The 16,803-nt window shown below is 44.3% G+C and overlaps 1 protein-coding gene across 2 annotated transcripts in view; it reads right to left on the reverse strand.

Moving 5' to 3' along the window:
• Positions 1 to 16,803, reverse strand: part of VPS36 (vacuolar protein sorting 36 homolog) — a 1,108,846-nt gene that overhangs the window by 507,833 nt on the left and 584,210 nt on the right. The gene's annotated exons all lie outside the window — the stretch shown is intronic.

Consider the following 16,803-nt stretch of genomic DNA (forward strand, 5'->3'; position numbering starts at 1 on the left):
TTGGACCCACCCTACACTATAGTACACCCTGCATCACAGTAACATCTTGTGGATGGGGTGTACAATGGTCAGATGTTCCAATCTGCCCCTCACTTTTGCAAGGAGCTGACATCAGCATGCTGTTCTGCCTACCCTCAGGAACAGCTCTGTGACTGTTTCCTGGTCTCCGCCAGGGAAATCTAAATGCATGGTGTGCCCTGTGCACACATCTTTACCTCCTCCCAGGATGGGCACATACATCCTACCAGCCACTGCCCCAACACCCAGGCCACTAATCTAACCCAGCTTGCCTGAGCTGTAGTCAGGCCTTTATCCCCTACTTTCTAGCACTGGCTAAGGTTCTGCAATTCTTAAATGTTAATTCACGTTGTGGGAAGACAGTTTTGGCCACACAAACTATTTTATTACTGTGTGTCATTATTCAATACAAGGAATGAGATATTTTCAAATTAAGATGTTGACATGACAGCAATTTGAAGTGGGGAGAGGAAGGCGGCTCTAATATGGATAAAAATGCTTTGGGAGAACTTAAACAAATCATGTCTAAAGCTAAGACTATTGTATATACACAGCCAGCTCCAGGGCAATGATGAATACAGACCTGAGAAACATGCAAGTGAACAGAGTTCAATTAGCAGCTCAGCTACTGGTGGGAGGTAGCCCGGGAGGATGGGAGCGAGTGGACACTGCCAGCTCACCCATCCTGAAGGGAAGAGGGAAACAGTGGCTAGGCATGAGTGACACCTAGTGGGAGCACTAGGTGTTGCACCCACTGGAGACTAAGCCTACCGAGCTTCAGCTGTCCAAAGGTATCACACTGTAAACTGAGAGGAATAGAAGAGAAAAGCTCAGAATAGCTGTCGAGAGAGAGAATGGTGGTCCCAGAGGGAGAGGGTAAGCCACTCTGGAGGACCAACAATCTGGCCCACTCGATACCAACTGACTCAGTCTCATCAGGGAAGAGAGGGGTAATGGGAATTTCCCATCAGAAAAGAATGGGTTGCAAGGCCAATGAGAGCAGGAAGAGGAGCCATCAGGCAAGGTCCTGCTGGGAGCAAAAAAACAAAATAATAAACTGTTTTATATATTCATGCAGACTGTGTGTTCTGTCAGACTGTCTCCTACCCGGAAGAGGACATTTTAAATATCCTGCAATTTTGTTTAAAAGTTTGTACACACCATTGTTGAATGTTATTGCAGTCTTGCCTGATTTGTTATTTATGGGTTCATAAGAAGTTTTATACAGTTGAAGATGCAAAAATGCCCTTAACATAGCTGATGAATGATGTAGCAGAAGTTAATATAATGTCATACTTATTTTTGAATTCAGCACATACTTGTACCTTGTATAAGTAAAAGTTAATAAGGGCTGAACCCTGAAGGAAAAAGTACTGTAGTAATGATCTGTTATACAATAAGTAATGTTTGCAGTCCCAAATGTTAATAGTTTGTCAAATCCTGTAAAAAAAATCCAAGGTATTTGTGTACATAAAGAAACATCTGCCTCTATTTGTATTACTGCAATAAATTAATTTGAATGACAATTGCCCATATGAAACTATGGAATCTTAGGAGTAAATTATTAGAGTTGTAATTATATCCTTGTAAAGGGCTTTTGCAACATTATTGTAAAAAACACAGCTGAACTGTTGGAAGTACAAACAATAATTCATATTAGTAGAGGGGAAGCTACAGGGAGTGTGCCACACAACTGTAAACCTGTATATCCTTCCAGGGACTGTTCAACAAACTACAGAATGTTAAGAGAGTTTGTTACAGTGTAGGAGCGAATAGTTTTCCTGGTAGGGGACTGGAACACATTTTGGCCCTAGCACTCGCAAAGTACCTGCTTTAGGATGAAGTATACTGCACTTAAGGGGATGACAAGTGCTTGAGGCATTAACTTCTTACAAATTCTTAATATGGGTTTCTCATACAGGTATAAATCATATTCCAGAACAGACAAAAATAAGAAGTTATGTCTTACCATAACGATCCATGTGAATTGTTCATCTCGCCTTTCTTCTTACACATGGGTTCGGAGACGATCCTCGGCTCCGAGTCGGCCGCATCACCAGCTCCGCATCTTCGAGAAAGCTCGAGGCACAGTAATATCCCATGATCCTCAGGTGCTAACCCTCAGATCTAGTTTGCTATACCAGAAGAATCCCTTTTAGAACTGTGTCTAACACTTATAAACAGATACTACACAGTGTCTGGAACCCTACTGTCAAGTAGAGGAGATTACTAATGCACAATAACATGCTAACCATATCTAGAAAAGGCTGAAAAGGAATTTAGTTGAAAACCGTTCTCCCAGACCGCAGGACGGGGGATTTAGGGGGGGAATGTAAGAACAAAGGCGAGATGAACAATTCACATGGATCGTTATGGTAAGACATAACTTCTTAATGTGAAATTATTCAATCTCGCCGTTTGTTCTTACACACGGGTAGCATCCCTAGCTCCTTTTTCCTGGGTGGCTCAAAGGAGAACATTCCTGAGTACAGTGGAACCAAACGTCGCCCTGTCCCTGGAGCTTTTGTCTAGCTTATAGTGGGCGATAAAAGTATGTGGTTTTGCCCAAGTTGCCACTGCACAAATGGTATCTAATGGCAAACGAGCGGTATGGGCTGAAGAGGTAGCAATCGCCCTTGTAGAATGAGCTCTGGGTTTGAAAGGGAGTTGCTGTTTCGATTCAGCATATACCAAATTTATGCAATCTGAGAGCCACTTGGATAAGGTAACCTTCGTTACTGCCTGTCCTTTTCTTTGGTAAGCATATGAGACAAATAGTTGATCTGACTTTCTGTATTCTTTTGTCCTATGTAAGTAAAATCTTAATTGTCTGTGAACGTCCAACTTGTGCAATGTGTATTCTAGCTTATTGGAATGATTTTTAAAGAAGGTAGGTAGTTCGATAGATTGATTGATGTTCTGAATCGAACAAACCTTCGGAAGGAAGGACAGATTGGTGCGCAAGGTTACTCTATCTGGATGAAAAATCATGTACGGGGGTCGGATAGATAGAGCCTGTAACTCTGAAACTCTCCTGGCGGAAGTGATGGCAACCAGGAAAAAGTGTTTTCCACGAAAGAAATTTTAACGGAGTTGTGGCTGCTGGTTCAAATGGGGGCAACATGAGCTGTGACAGCATGAGATTAAGATTCCAAGGGGCTATTGGATTACGAAAGGGGGGACGGAGGTGAAAGGTACCTTTCATGAAGGCTTTACAAAGCCTGTGGGACATAAGAGAACCATCTTCACGGCCAATATGAAAATTGGATATAGCGGCCAGTTGAACCCTTATAGTGGATGTTGATGCTCCTTCTTGAAAAAGTGTGGTAAGGAAATCTAGTATCTTGTGTATTGCAGCCCCGAATGGATCTATACCTTCTTTGGAGGCCCAGTGCGCAAAACTGTTCCATTTGCTGTTGTACAATTTCCTTGTAAATGGTTTGTGAGAAGATACAATAATTTGTTGTACTGCAGGGGATAGTAACTCCGACCTGGCTAAGATGGGAAGCGGAACAGCCAAGCTGTCAGTTTGAGGGACTTGAGGAAGGTGTGAGGAACTCCCGATGAATGTGTCAACAGGTCTGGCTCCAGTATGGTCCAGTATCCATGGTTCCTCCACTTGATGAGATTGAAGGAAGGGAAACCAGATTTGTCGAGGCCAGAATGGGGCTATCAGTATTATGGTCCTGTCCAGATGTTTGGCTTTCTGCAAAAACCTGGGAATTAGTGGAACAGGAGGAAAAGCGTAAAGGAGACCCGGGGGCCAATCATATACCAGTGCGTCCCTGGCGACACCCCCTGGAGGGGGTAACAGGGCAAAGTAGCTTCTGCATTTGGCATTCAATGGGGATGCAAACAGGTCGCAGCAAGGCTGGCCCCATCTGCGGAAGATCTCTTCCACCACTTGAGGTTTGAGGGACCACTTGTGAGGGAACAGGATGCCTCTGCTCAACCTGTCCGCGATTACGTTGGAAGTCCCCGGGATGTGCGTTGCTATCAGAAAGCGTCCAGTGGACTTTGCCCATTGCCAAATTCTGAGGGCCTCTCTGCATAATGGGTAAGATCTGGTTCCCCCTTGCTTGTTTATGTACCAGACCACTGACATGATGTCTGTCTGAACTGTCACTGTTCCCCGAGGTAAGGACTTGTGAAAGTGTTGCAATGCTAGAAACACTGCCCTCAGCTCTAGAACATTGATGTGCAGATTGTACTCCAAGTTGGACCACTGACCTTGGACTGTTTGTCCCTGAAAAAATCCCCCCCACCCTATCATGGAAGCGTCCGTGGTTAGAGTTGCTACCAGACTGGGTAAGACAAACGGTCATCCTAGTGTTAGCTCTTGACTGTGTATCCACCACAAGAGATCCTTCTTGCAAGAATTCGTGATCAAGACTTCATGAGACAGTGGAAGTTGTAGATACGACCACTGGGCGAATAGCATCCATTGAAGAATCTTCATGTGCATCCTGCCTAAAGGAACTACAAGAAGGGAGGCTGCCATCAAGCCTAGCACTCTTAATATTTGTCATGCAGGGACTCTCTTGTTGTGAAGAAGGAGCAAAATTTGATGCCTGAGGTCTGATAATCTTGGTGGGGGGAGAGTAACTTGAGCCAGGGAAGTGTTTAGCTGTGCTCCTATAAATAAGATACGCTGTGACGGCGATAAGACAGATTTTCCAAAATTCACCGTTATGCCTAGTGAAGAGCAAAGATTGATGGTGTAGTCCCTGGCTTGTAGAAGATGATATTCGGTGGTGGCGGACAGGAGCCAGTCATCTAGATAAGGAAACACCCGGAATCCGTTTCGTCTCAAGTGAGATGCTACTACTGCCATGCATTTGGTGAACACCCTGGGGGCTGAGGTGAGACCAAAGGGCAGAGCGCGAAACTGGAAATGACTGGCTCCCAGCCGGAAGCACAAGTGATCTCTGGATGCTCTGGCCATCTTGATATGGTAGTATGCGTCTTTGAGATCTACAGAGCACATCCAGTCGCCTTTCTGCAGAAAAGGGAGGATTGACTGAAGCATGACCATCCGGAACTTTTCCTTTTTCACAAAGGTATTTAACTTGCTGAGGTCTAAAATTGGCCTCCAGTCCCCTGTTTTCTTTGGAACTAAAAAGAACCTTGAGTAAGTTCCGGATCCTATTTGGTCCACTGGGACTGGTTGGATGACTCTGTTTTCGAGCAACCTTCCTATCTCTATGGTTGCTTGGTCTCGCAGACTGGGTGGAACGTCTGGGAGTTTTTTGGAGTTGGGTGGCATTTTTATGAAGGGGATGTTGCAGCCTCTGCTAACTATGCTTTTTACCCAGTAATCTGATGTAAGATTTAGCCAGGCCTCTGGGTATAAAGCCAAGCGACCCCCGACTGCCTCCAGAGTAGGACAGCCGGGCCTGCAGTCAGGAGTGCTGGAAGGGCCTTCCAGAGAAGGCCTCTCTGTCGCCCTGATTTTGCAGACCCCCTCTACCGGCTGGGCGGCGTCTTCCGTTTCTTCCCCCTCCTCTGCCTCTGGAGGGGGCATCACTTTGGGTGTGCTGAAAAGATCCCTGAGTCTTTCGGAACCACATTTTTCCTCCTCGTTGCCCTTTAGGATAGGGTCTAGATGAAACGGAAAAACTGACCCCTACGGCAGACAGGGTCTTCCCTTCTTGTTCACACCTCGTGAGAGTCTCCTTTACTTTGGGCCCAAACAAGGAGGCTCCATCGAAGGGGGCGTTGGCAAAGGAAGACTTAAAGGCTTCCACAAAGGAGCATAAGCGCAACCAGGATTGTCTTCTCAGGGCGATCGCTGAAGCTGCCGCTCTACTCGACCCTTCGGCTGCATATGAAATCAGCCTCATGGACGAGTTGACTATGGAATTTAGGGCGTTAATTTGCACTGTCACTTTCTCGGCGACAGCAGCATCTGTGTGTCCCTGGAGAGCGTTTCCCAGTTCCTTAATGAGATCTCTCTGTAAATGCGTGAAATGCGTAAGGTAGTTGAGCGATCGGATGGAAAAAGTCGCCGAACTAAATATGTGCTTCCCATATCTGTCCATTGTCCTAGAATCCTTATTAGGAGGATGGACAGAGGAAGATGATTCAGACATCTCTTTCTTAGTGGCCGCCGCCACCACAGTATCTACGGGAACTCCTTTTGTAAGATAGGATTTATCTTGGGGAGCCGTCATGTATTTGTTTGGTTTACGAGGGACTGGTTCCACTGTATCAGGTGTTTCCCAAGCCCTCCGAGCTATTAGATCCATGAGATCGTCAAAGGGTGGAGTCACCCAGGAGGTAGAAGGTTGAGTCCCAAATGCCTTCAGTAAGACCGATTCATCCACAGAAGGGGTAAGGGTTTGCCAGTCCCCCCTTTGCTTCAGGATTTCCAAAATGTCTGCAAACGAGACATTCTCAGAGGTGGACCTTGGGGACCCTTCTGTTTCATCTAAATCGGTATCAGATGTGAGAGATTCCTGAGGGGAATCTATGTGCTTCCTCTTGCACAGTCGTTTCCTCGGAACATCCTCAGCGGGAGCTTCTGGGGATGCATCTGAGGAACCAGAGTCACCCTGTGGGGACTTCTGAGGCATTGGGTCTCGATGCTTGGTAGGTACCGAAGGCACAGAAGCAGAACGTGGACCTTTTGGGGAAGGAGATGAAGATACAGATAAAGTATGTGTCTGATCAGACAAGACCTTCCTCATGATGTCAAAGGCACTGGTGCCCCGACCCGAAGATCTGACCTGATCCGAAGAAGGAGGTAGTTTCTCCGGAATCGGAACCACGGGCTCCGACACCAAGGACGGATCCGAACTGATCTGAGCCGAGGCACCGAGGGGAAGAGTCAGAACCGATATCTCGGTTCGACTATCCCCCCGGAACCCAGGAAAGATCTTCGGCTCCGAGACTCTCCGGCTGGTTCCAAAGGAGTCGAGGTCAACGGAGCCGATAGCACTACTGGAGGCTTCGGCACCGAGGGCTCTACAATCATCGGTTCTTCGACTCCTAACACCGATGACTCGACGGGTCTCGGAGGAGGAAGTGTTGAGGGAACTGGAATAGCTTCGAGTTTCGAAACCTCGATTAATTTGGACAAAGCCGAGTTCTCCATAAGCTTCTGTACCACTCGGCCCACATCAGAGTCGGAAAGTGGCCTCGAAGAACGGGTCGAAGGGATCAAAGCAGTCACCGAGTGAAGGATAGCAGACGGTGGTACCTCTGATACCGGCTCCAAGACCTGAGCCTCGTGCAGAGATAAAGTCTTGACACCCGGCACCGAAGTCATAGGAGCCAGTGTCCGAATCTGAAAAGAGGTGCTCGGAGCCGATGACTTGGGCTCCGACACTCTTGAAAACTTCGACCCCTTTGAAGACTTAGAAACCTGTTCAGCCTTGACCAGAGCCTCCTGAAACCCGGGTTTAAGCAACCCTCTGTCAAACAACTTCCTGTGTCTTTCCAGCATGACCCTCCCACTAAAGGAATGACAGATGGAACAGTCTTCCTGCAAGTGGAGAGGGCCAAGACAGTAGACGCAGGATGAGTGGTTGTCAGTAATAAACATCTTCTGTCCGCACTGACACCTTTTAAAACCAGATTTGGTCTTTTCTGACATTTTTAAAAGAAAGGGAAAAATCCAAGAAAAAGCACAGCACACTTAAGAAAAAATCCCTATAATACAATTTAAATGTAATATATATATCTAAACTGTAAAACACACACACAGCACACTATGATATATATATATATATATATATATATATATATATATATATATATATATATATATATATGAAAAATAGAAAAAGTTAAAGGCAAAAAACTATTATCTTTTTTTTTTTTTTAAATACTGTAAATTCTGACAGAAAAACAGCCTAAGGCCTTTACTAAGAATTTTAAAGTTACAAACTAACTAAACTAGTCTTAAACAACAACTATATAATAAAACTTATCAAACACTATAAAGAAAGAGTATAAATTGTAAAATTAGAAGTATATAACAAGAAATATATAGTAAAAATTCTACTGGCCCGAGCCTCTCGATGCGATCTGCTGCTAGCGGCAAACTAGATCAGAGGGTTAGCACCTGAGGATCATGGGATATTACTGTACCTCGAGCTTTCTCGAAGATGCGGAGCTGGTGATGCGGCCGACTCGGAGCCAAGGATCGACTCCGAACCCGTGTGTAAGAACAAACGGCGAGATTAAACAATTTCACATTCATGGTTAGCAAGGGCAATGTCCGTCTTAATGAGAGTTTTTTTTTTTTTTAAATCAGACCACTGCCATTTGCTTGTGACACAGCATGTCAACAAAGAAAGGTTTGAGAGAAACTGAAAAATGTAACCAATACTTTTACCAAGAGAAACAATTTAAAAGAAGACGGGACTTATTCAGACAGTTGCCGTCAGCTTTCCACACAACAGAGAAGTCAGATAATAAAAGTATGGGATATGTCTATGAAAGCTCTAAAGAATTTTGTAGATGAGAGAAGACAAGTTAGTAGATTCAAAAACACCTAGCTTATATGCAGTGCAACTAAAGGCATAGAAAGAAGTGATTCATAAGAAGGAAAGGGCTGAACTAAATAGGCAGATGATACTGGTGTAGCTCCCACTGTATTTTATTGTAGAAGTAATAGACTGTAGTTTTTCATTACACCACAGGAATATAAAAGACAATTTTGAAAATGAAAGAGGAGATGGGAACACTAGCTGAAGGAGGGAAGACTGAAACAGGTAGCTGAAGGGAAAAAGGCCTTGCAGTATGACTAGATTTTCTTTTCTAGTGCTTTGGGACAGGGAAGTGAAGTAGCAGATTGTGTCTGTCTTTTGCTGAAATCCTGGATGATGGTATTTTGTGGAATCAGGAGAGAAGTCTGAAAGCAGTAGTTCCATGCCTGCATATGATCCAGCAAGAAAAGGAGTTCCTCTGGGCCTAGTACAAAGAAACCACAGATGATTACCAGAGTTCTGGCAGGTGATTTTTCTACTTTTCTCATCAGAGGAACCACGGTGCCTGGTCACTAGGGTATTCTCGATGGAGTGATGAGAGGTTCTGGCTGTCATTTTATATTTTTATAAGATTGTCGATTTCCTCCTAAATGCTTTGTGGATTATAAATAACTGGGATCGATATGAGCTCCAACCTGGGCCCCATCATGCCGGCAGCAAGACTGTAACTAGTCACTGGCCAGTGAACAGGGTAGTGTTTCATAGTTGGTCTGTTCAGAATTGATCAAGGGGGTTGAAAATGTGGTTCCCTATTACGCCGTCGCAGACGCAGGTTGTCGAATGTGTCTTTGTCAAATAGTAAAGCACGAAAAGGCAAAACAGCGAAGCGGCTTTTCAGCAAATTCTTTCCCTGGGAAAGAATTTGTTTGGCCGCTTTCACTACTTTGCCTTTAAGGCACTTTAGTGTGATCTCGAAGTTGGTATATTTAAGTAAAGGGGTGTGGGGGGCACACGCCCCACGTTGGGGGGAGTGGGGGTGAAACCCCCCACATTAAGTAATGTTTTACTGTTTTTTATTTATTTATTTTTTGTTTCAGAACACAGATTGTTTTCCATTGGAAAATAATCGCTGTTCTGAAGTTTCGACGTTGTAAGCTTTCGCTTACATGGGGTCGATTATCTGTCATTCACTGTTCTGAGCATGCGATATGATAATATAGACCCGAGGGTGTTAGTACTGCTCAATGACATTGCATTTTCTCATATTTGTATTGTTGTATTATAAATCTTCATTGTTCAATGACATTGCATTTTGTTCGTGTTAGCACTGCTGCCTTCAAGAATTTTGCTGCTCAATGACATTGCATTTTTTCATATCTGCATTGTTGTATTATAACTCTTTTATTGCTTAATGACATTGCATTTTTCCCGTGTTTGTATTGCTGCATTATAAAGCTTTACTGCTCACTGATATTGCCTTCTATGTGTATGTTTGAATGTCAAGATCTTTTTTTCTGTTGAGTTCTGCTGAAGAGGGTGAATGTATGTTTTCATTGCATGCATATCTCACCTTGCCTTATTGCTAACTGATGCACTGTTGAAATAATTTGCTTGTGGTTGTGCTATTGCCTTTTAAACTAGATGTGTCACCTAGAATAAAATCTGTTGTTCTTGCCACCTTGGTGTGTTGGGCCTATAGGGGTGTCACCAGAGTCAGGTAGGAAAGAACCCATATCTGCTTCAGCTACAGCTGCAGGTGCGCTACATTTGGGGGCTCGTCCGGGATAGCCTGTACTGCCTTGGACTCCACCCTATTCCGCTGTACGTGTGGAAAGAAAATCCAGCAGAAACATTAACCCAGAAGTAGCCGCTAAGTGGTGCAAACAGCACAATGTTCAGTCAACGCATTGCTTAGTTCTGGTGTTGCCAGGGGTTACATGGACTGATATCCAAATACATCAAGTCACAGGATCCTTACCAGTTGCATAGCGTGGATGTTTATTAGACAGCACTATGGACCCTACCGAGCAGAGCACATTGGCCTTATTAGAATGGAAAAGTCCTTTAGCGTATGAGCACATACCTTCTAGTGTACAAATTTCAGGTGAGAGTGCAGTCCGTATGGTAATCCCTGAGAAGTGCACTACCTCAGCAACAGAGTAAATACCTGTGGAAGCTATCCAAGTAGGTCAGAACCTTACACCAGAAGCTGCAACTTCACTGCCCATAAATACAATAGGGCCTGATGTTTCGGATACTTTGAGAAGTATTGCAGAAAAATGCTTAAAGTCTACACAGCCATTCACTGGGTTTGGCTACCACAAATTGTGTTTCTTTTCTGGCAAACAACCCACACCTCAGGGAGAGGAAGATTTCGAATCCTGGGCGATCAGGCTTCACAAGCCCTAAAGGAGTGGGGTATCCCAGAATCTCAGAAGAAGCAGTGGATAGCTGAAAGTCTAAAGGGATTAGCTGCAGATACCACATGTAACCTAAGGATGGGTAATCAAGATTGCTCGGCTAAGGACTATTTAGGTGTACTGCAGGATGTGTTTGGAAGGACTGAGAGGGCTGCTGACCTACTGTATCAGTTTGAACATACATACCAAGAAGTTGGTGAGAAACTATCTGATTACATTAAGCGATTAGATAAAATGCTCCACCAGATTATCCTAAAGAAGGGGCTGGATCCGAAAGTAGCTGACCAAGTATGGATTGGACAAATTTTAGAGGGAGCGCAAGCTATGGACCCCATTGTGTGGAAAATGAGGATGAGAAACAGGAAAGAGACTAACTTATTCTCAGTTGGTTAAAGAGGTGAAGGAAGAGGAAGCCCTGTTGGAAGCCAAATCTCAGTATTCAACAGCAACTAAAACCTTGAGTGAACACTAGCAGGAGCCTATAGCTGTGCTTACTACTCAAACAGGAGTCATGGCCCAGAGTGTCCGCAATGTAGAGGTGTCACAGTTGCAGATGCAGGTGTCTTCCCTTACTGACACCATAGCTCAAGTTGCCAAGACAATTGCAGAATTGCAGAAAGCTGTGGTAAGTTTAGCTGAAGGGAGGAATACATTAGCTAGAACCTCCATGAAAGGACTCAGAGAAGAACCGAATCAGCCAATGTTCAGAGTTCCTACTGGATTTTGTTTCCACTGTGGGGATGCAATGCATATAAAGTGACAGTGTCCTACTGCAGAGAACTTGAAAAAAGTGAACGAACTATTACTGGCTAGTGCAATGCATCGAAACTTTAAAAGGCCTCAGTGAAGCAGCCAGCTGAGTGCCGAGTTACAAAGAGCTCCATAAAATCTAACATCAAGAGACAGCATCCTGTATCTCCTTTCCACACAAACCCTTGTAACAGGGGAGAGAAACTACCTACTATGCACACTTCTAGCTCATCTGAGGTGAACAACCGAATTGGAAAGCCATCTCAGCCAAAAGTTCAGCATTTGAGACCACAAAACATTACTAAGCAAGAGTCTTATCCGTTAAAATGGTGAGGTCAACTGATGGTACCTCAACCACATGCTGACTGCCATACAAGCTTAACAACACTGGAAACAAAAACTACCCGATGGCCTACTGGGACCGTCCCCTGTCATGTCAGTAAAAATAAAAGGAGTGTATAGTAAAGCACTGTTGGACTTCTACCAAAAATACTTAAAGCATTTGCCACTTGAAAAGTTAGAAGATGTGGAGATCTGGGGGCTACGTGACATGAAGTTCCCTTATGATGGTTATGTCTCACTCAAGTTAGAATTTTCCACATCAGTTGTTGGGTCAACAGAAGTTTTTGAAACACTTGCTGTTGTGTGCCCCAGGGCAAAAGTAAAGGACTCAGTATCTACTTTAGTGGGGACAAATACTGACCTTGTCAAAAGAATGCTAACACCTCAATTGACCCAGGAACACCCAACACTACATCCTCTACTGAGACCAGTTTTCTGTGCCCTTCAAAGGGAGAAGGATAGTAAGAAAGATGAAATTGGTCATGTGTGGACCCTCTCTGGGGAAGAGCATATAATTCCTCCTGGTCAGGTCACCTACTTGAGAGACAAAGTAAGGATGTGTGGACAAACAGTTTCCTCTCATCTCATGATGGAAATGGATCCAGAAAGTGACTTGCCACCAGGACTGGAACTAGTCCCAGAGGTTTGGCCTGCGGACAAGTTAAAGCATCCCTATGACACTTTGCCTGTGAGGTTAAAGAATAAAGGAATTACTCCCATTGTCCTGCGTTCACAAGTACATTTGGGAAATGTTTATGCTGCCACTTCCTTACCTGCTTCTGTGTTGACAAGGAATGAGAGCAGAGCCAATGAGTTGAAGCTGGAAGATACTGAGATAGGAGGTGGTCTCTTGTCCCTTGAGTGGCTAACCAGACTTGAAGAGCTTCTAACGAAAAAAAAAATAGTTTTTCTACTAGTGAACTAGATGTGGGCTGTGCAAAAAGTGCAGAACACCAAATAAGAGTAAAAGAGGACTGGCCTTTCAGGGAACATTCCAGAAGAGTAGCTCCAGGATACCTGGAGGACTTAAGAAAACATTTGGAAGAACTAAAAGCCGCAGGGATAATACGAGAGTCAGTTAGTCCATATGCCTCTCCCATTGCCATTGTCAGGAAAAAGAATGGGTCAGTTCGCATGTGTGTTGACTTATCGTACTCTGAACCAGTGAACTATTCCAGACCAGTACACAACTCCCCGGACTGAAGATGCTCTAAATTTCCTGGTGGGCAGTAAGTGGTTCAGTGTGTTAGACTTAAGGAGTGGATACTATGAAATCCCTATGCACCCAGAAGATAAAGAGAAGACTGCCTTCATCACCCCTTTGGAATTTTTTGAGTTTGATCGCCTACCTCAAGGTTTATCAAATGCACCGGCAACTTTCCATGGAATCATGGAAAGAACAGTTGGAGACATGCATCTCCTGGAAGACTTAGTCTACCTGGATGACATCATTGTCTTTGGGAGGACCCTAGAGTATCACAAAGAAAGACTGATGAAGGTATTGGAAAGGATCGAGAAGGAAGGCCTGAAGTTGTCACTGGACAAATGCAAGTTCTTCCAACCTTCAGTGACCTTTGTAGGACATGTAGTGTCTCCAAATGGAATATCCACAGATTCCAGTAGAGTTGAAGCAGTGACATCTTGGCCCAGACCCAAAACTATCACAGAGCTGCGATCCTTCCTGGGGTTCTGCAGTTACTATAGAAGGTTTGTGGAAGGATTTTCAAAGATAGAAAGACCCCTCAACCATTTGCTCTGAAATGATGAGAAAGCAAATGAAACAGATGAAGATATCCTTGTGAAAAAAAACTAAGGGAACGAGAGGTTCTAAAGAACTCATGGAGAGGCGTTGGGCTCCTGAGTGCGAATAGTCATTTGAATAGCTTAAGTATGGCCTCACACATGCCCCTGTGCTGGCATATGCTGACTCAACAAAGCCATACACTTTGCATGTGGATGCTAGCAAGGATGGCTTAGGAGGAGTCCTTTAGCAGGAATATGACAAGAAGCTGAGACCTGTGGCTTTTATCAGTCAGAGTTTATCCCACACAGAAAGAAACTACCCTACACACAAGTTGGAATTCCTTGCCTTAAAGTGGGCAGTAGTGGACAAGCTGCTCGACTATCTCTATGGGGTTGAATTTGAAGTAGAGACTGACAAAAATCCTCTGACATACATCCAGACCACTGCAAAGCTAGATGCTACTGGCCACAGATTGATGGCAGCTCTATGCAACTATAAGTCCAGTTTGAAATATCGCCCAGAACACGAAAATGGAGAAGCTGATGGTCTGTCCAGAAGACCTCTGGGAGATTTACACCCCGACGATGAATGGGTGGAAATTCCAGCGCCAGGAGTGAGAGCTGTGCGTCAGATTGCAACCTGCTATCAACACACTGAATGTTGGGCCCAGAAGTTGGGACTGTCTGCAGCAAGCATACCCTAAGCTTACTGTAATCTGGTCACTTTACAGGCTTCATCGCTATATGCTTTGAGTAACAGTGACCTCAGGAGAGATCAAAGAGAAGACCCCTTAGGTCAGCTGGTGGTAGCTGCTTTAGAGAAGAAACAAGTTGATATGCTTCACATGGATATTCATCCGCTGGCAAGACTTTTAGCCAAAGAATGGGACAGACTCCAGATACAGAATGGACTAGCATATAGGAGATCTCCAAGTGCACTCGGCAGTGAAAAATGGCAATTGTTGCTTCCTCAGAAGTACAAAGAAGTAGTACTCTGGTCATTGCATGATGAACATGGTCATCTTGGTTATGACAGAACTATGGGTCTGGTACAAGACAGGTTCTACTGGCCAAGCATGAAGCCAGATGTTGAGGATTATTGTCGTACATGTCTTCGTTGCAGTCAGAGAAAGACTATGCCGACCAGAGCTACCTCATTGGGTCAAATGGAAAGTAGTGGACCCATGGAACTGGTCTGTATAGATTTTCTGTACATTGAACCGGATGAAGGTGGGATCAATAATGTGCTGGTGGTGACAGACCACTATACCAAATACGCTCAAGCATTTTCCACTCGCGATCAGAAAGCTATTACAATGGCAAAACTACTAGTTGTGAAGTTTTTTGTACACTATGGCCTGCCAAAAAGGATACACTCTGATCAAGGACATGATTTTGAGAGCAAGCTTGTCCATGAACTACTCACTCTGTTGAGAGTCCAAAAAAGCTGCACCACTCCTTATCATCCTCAAGGGGATCCTCAGCCTGAGCATTTTAACAGAACTTTACTAGACATGTTGGGGACACTATCTGCTGAGAAGAGTCAATGGAGTAGACATGTAGCCACAGAAGTGCATGCTTACAACAGTACTAAAAATGATGCCACAGGATTCTTGCCTTACTTCCTAATGTTTGGAAGAGACGCTTGTCTTCCGGTTGACGTCTCCTTTGGAGTCACAGTTGGTGATACACCAGTGCGATCTCATGGCAGTTATGTGGAGAGACTCAAGAAGAACCTCAGACAGGCTTATGAGCTTGCTGAAAAATCAACAGGACAAAGACATCAGCGAAACAAGGCTCACTATGACAAAAAAGTAAAGATGCATGACTTGCAGCCAGGAGACAGAGTTCTTTTGAGAAATTTGGGACTACAAGGAAAGCATAAACTAGCTGACCGCTGGGGATCTGAGATTTACATAATTTGTTCTCAGCTACCTAATATCCCTGTCTACCAAGTTTACCCTGAGGGGAAAGAAGGACCCATTAAAACCTGGCACTGCAACAACTTAATGCCTTTGGCAAAATCAGTGAGACTCATGAATCCAGAACCCAGAATGGTTCAGAGGAAGCCTAACTCAAGGCGATCCAGAAGGCTAAGGTGGAGAGGAACTATCCTCTCCAATGTTCAAGAGCCTATGCTTCCTCCTGCTGAAGGAGAGGAGGACAGTGATGATGACTGGGGTATCAGTGGGCTTTTTTATGAGGATCTTCAAGACCCCGTGGGCTGTAATCTAAATGTAAATGCACCAGAATTAATTCCTTGTCATTTTGAGCAGCCCAGGCCTAACAATAGACAATGTAATGTTTCTGTACCTCTTACAGAGCCTGATACTGATGGAAGCCCTGCTATGCAAACTTCAGAAGATAGTGCTGAGGACAGTGATACCATTATGGAAAACAAAAGTGAAGTTATACAAGAGGAGATCTTAGAAGTAGACAATATGCCTACTGAAGAACTGGACATTGAATATGATGTGAGTGACAAACCTTCCGGGCAAAATTACTTAACTGTCTTTTCCGAACCATAACTGCATGGACTGACTCGGCCCCCACAGAGGCTTACATATAACAGTTTGGGACATAGTACACAGGAACCTGTGACCACAGCTCATTGGAGAGTGTGCCCATAATCCCTATGCCTCCTACGCCAGTGGTGACACCACTTCCCAAGTTACGCATAAGGCTGATTACCCTTGGAGGAATGTACCTTTTGAATGCAAAAATATTGTTCAGTTGATGGTGCATTAGTGCTTGTAAATATTTTGCTGCTAATCTACCTTTGACTTGGGGGGACCCAAGATTTTCCAGGTGGGGAGAGTGTAGCTCCCACTGTATTTTACTGTAGATGTAATAGACTGTAGTTTTTCATTACACCACAAGGTGGAGCTCTTTTCAGGAATATAAAAGACAAATTCAAAAGTGAAAGAGGAGACTGGAATACTTGCTGAAGGCGGGAAGACTGAAACAGATAGCTGAAAGGAAAAAGGCCTTGCAGCATGACTGGATTTTCTTTTCTAGTGCTTTGGGACAGGGAAGTGAAGTAGCAGATTGTGTCTTTTGCTGAAATCCTGGATGATGGTATTTTGTGGAATCAA

This window comes from Protopterus annectens, chromosome 5.part0 (genome assembly GCF_019279795.1).
Source record: "Protopterus annectens isolate FY-2018-M chromosome 5.part0, PAN1.0, whole genome shotgun sequence".
Taxonomy (NCBI): Eukaryota; Metazoa; Chordata; order Ceratodontiformes; family Protopteridae; genus Protopterus; species Protopterus annectens.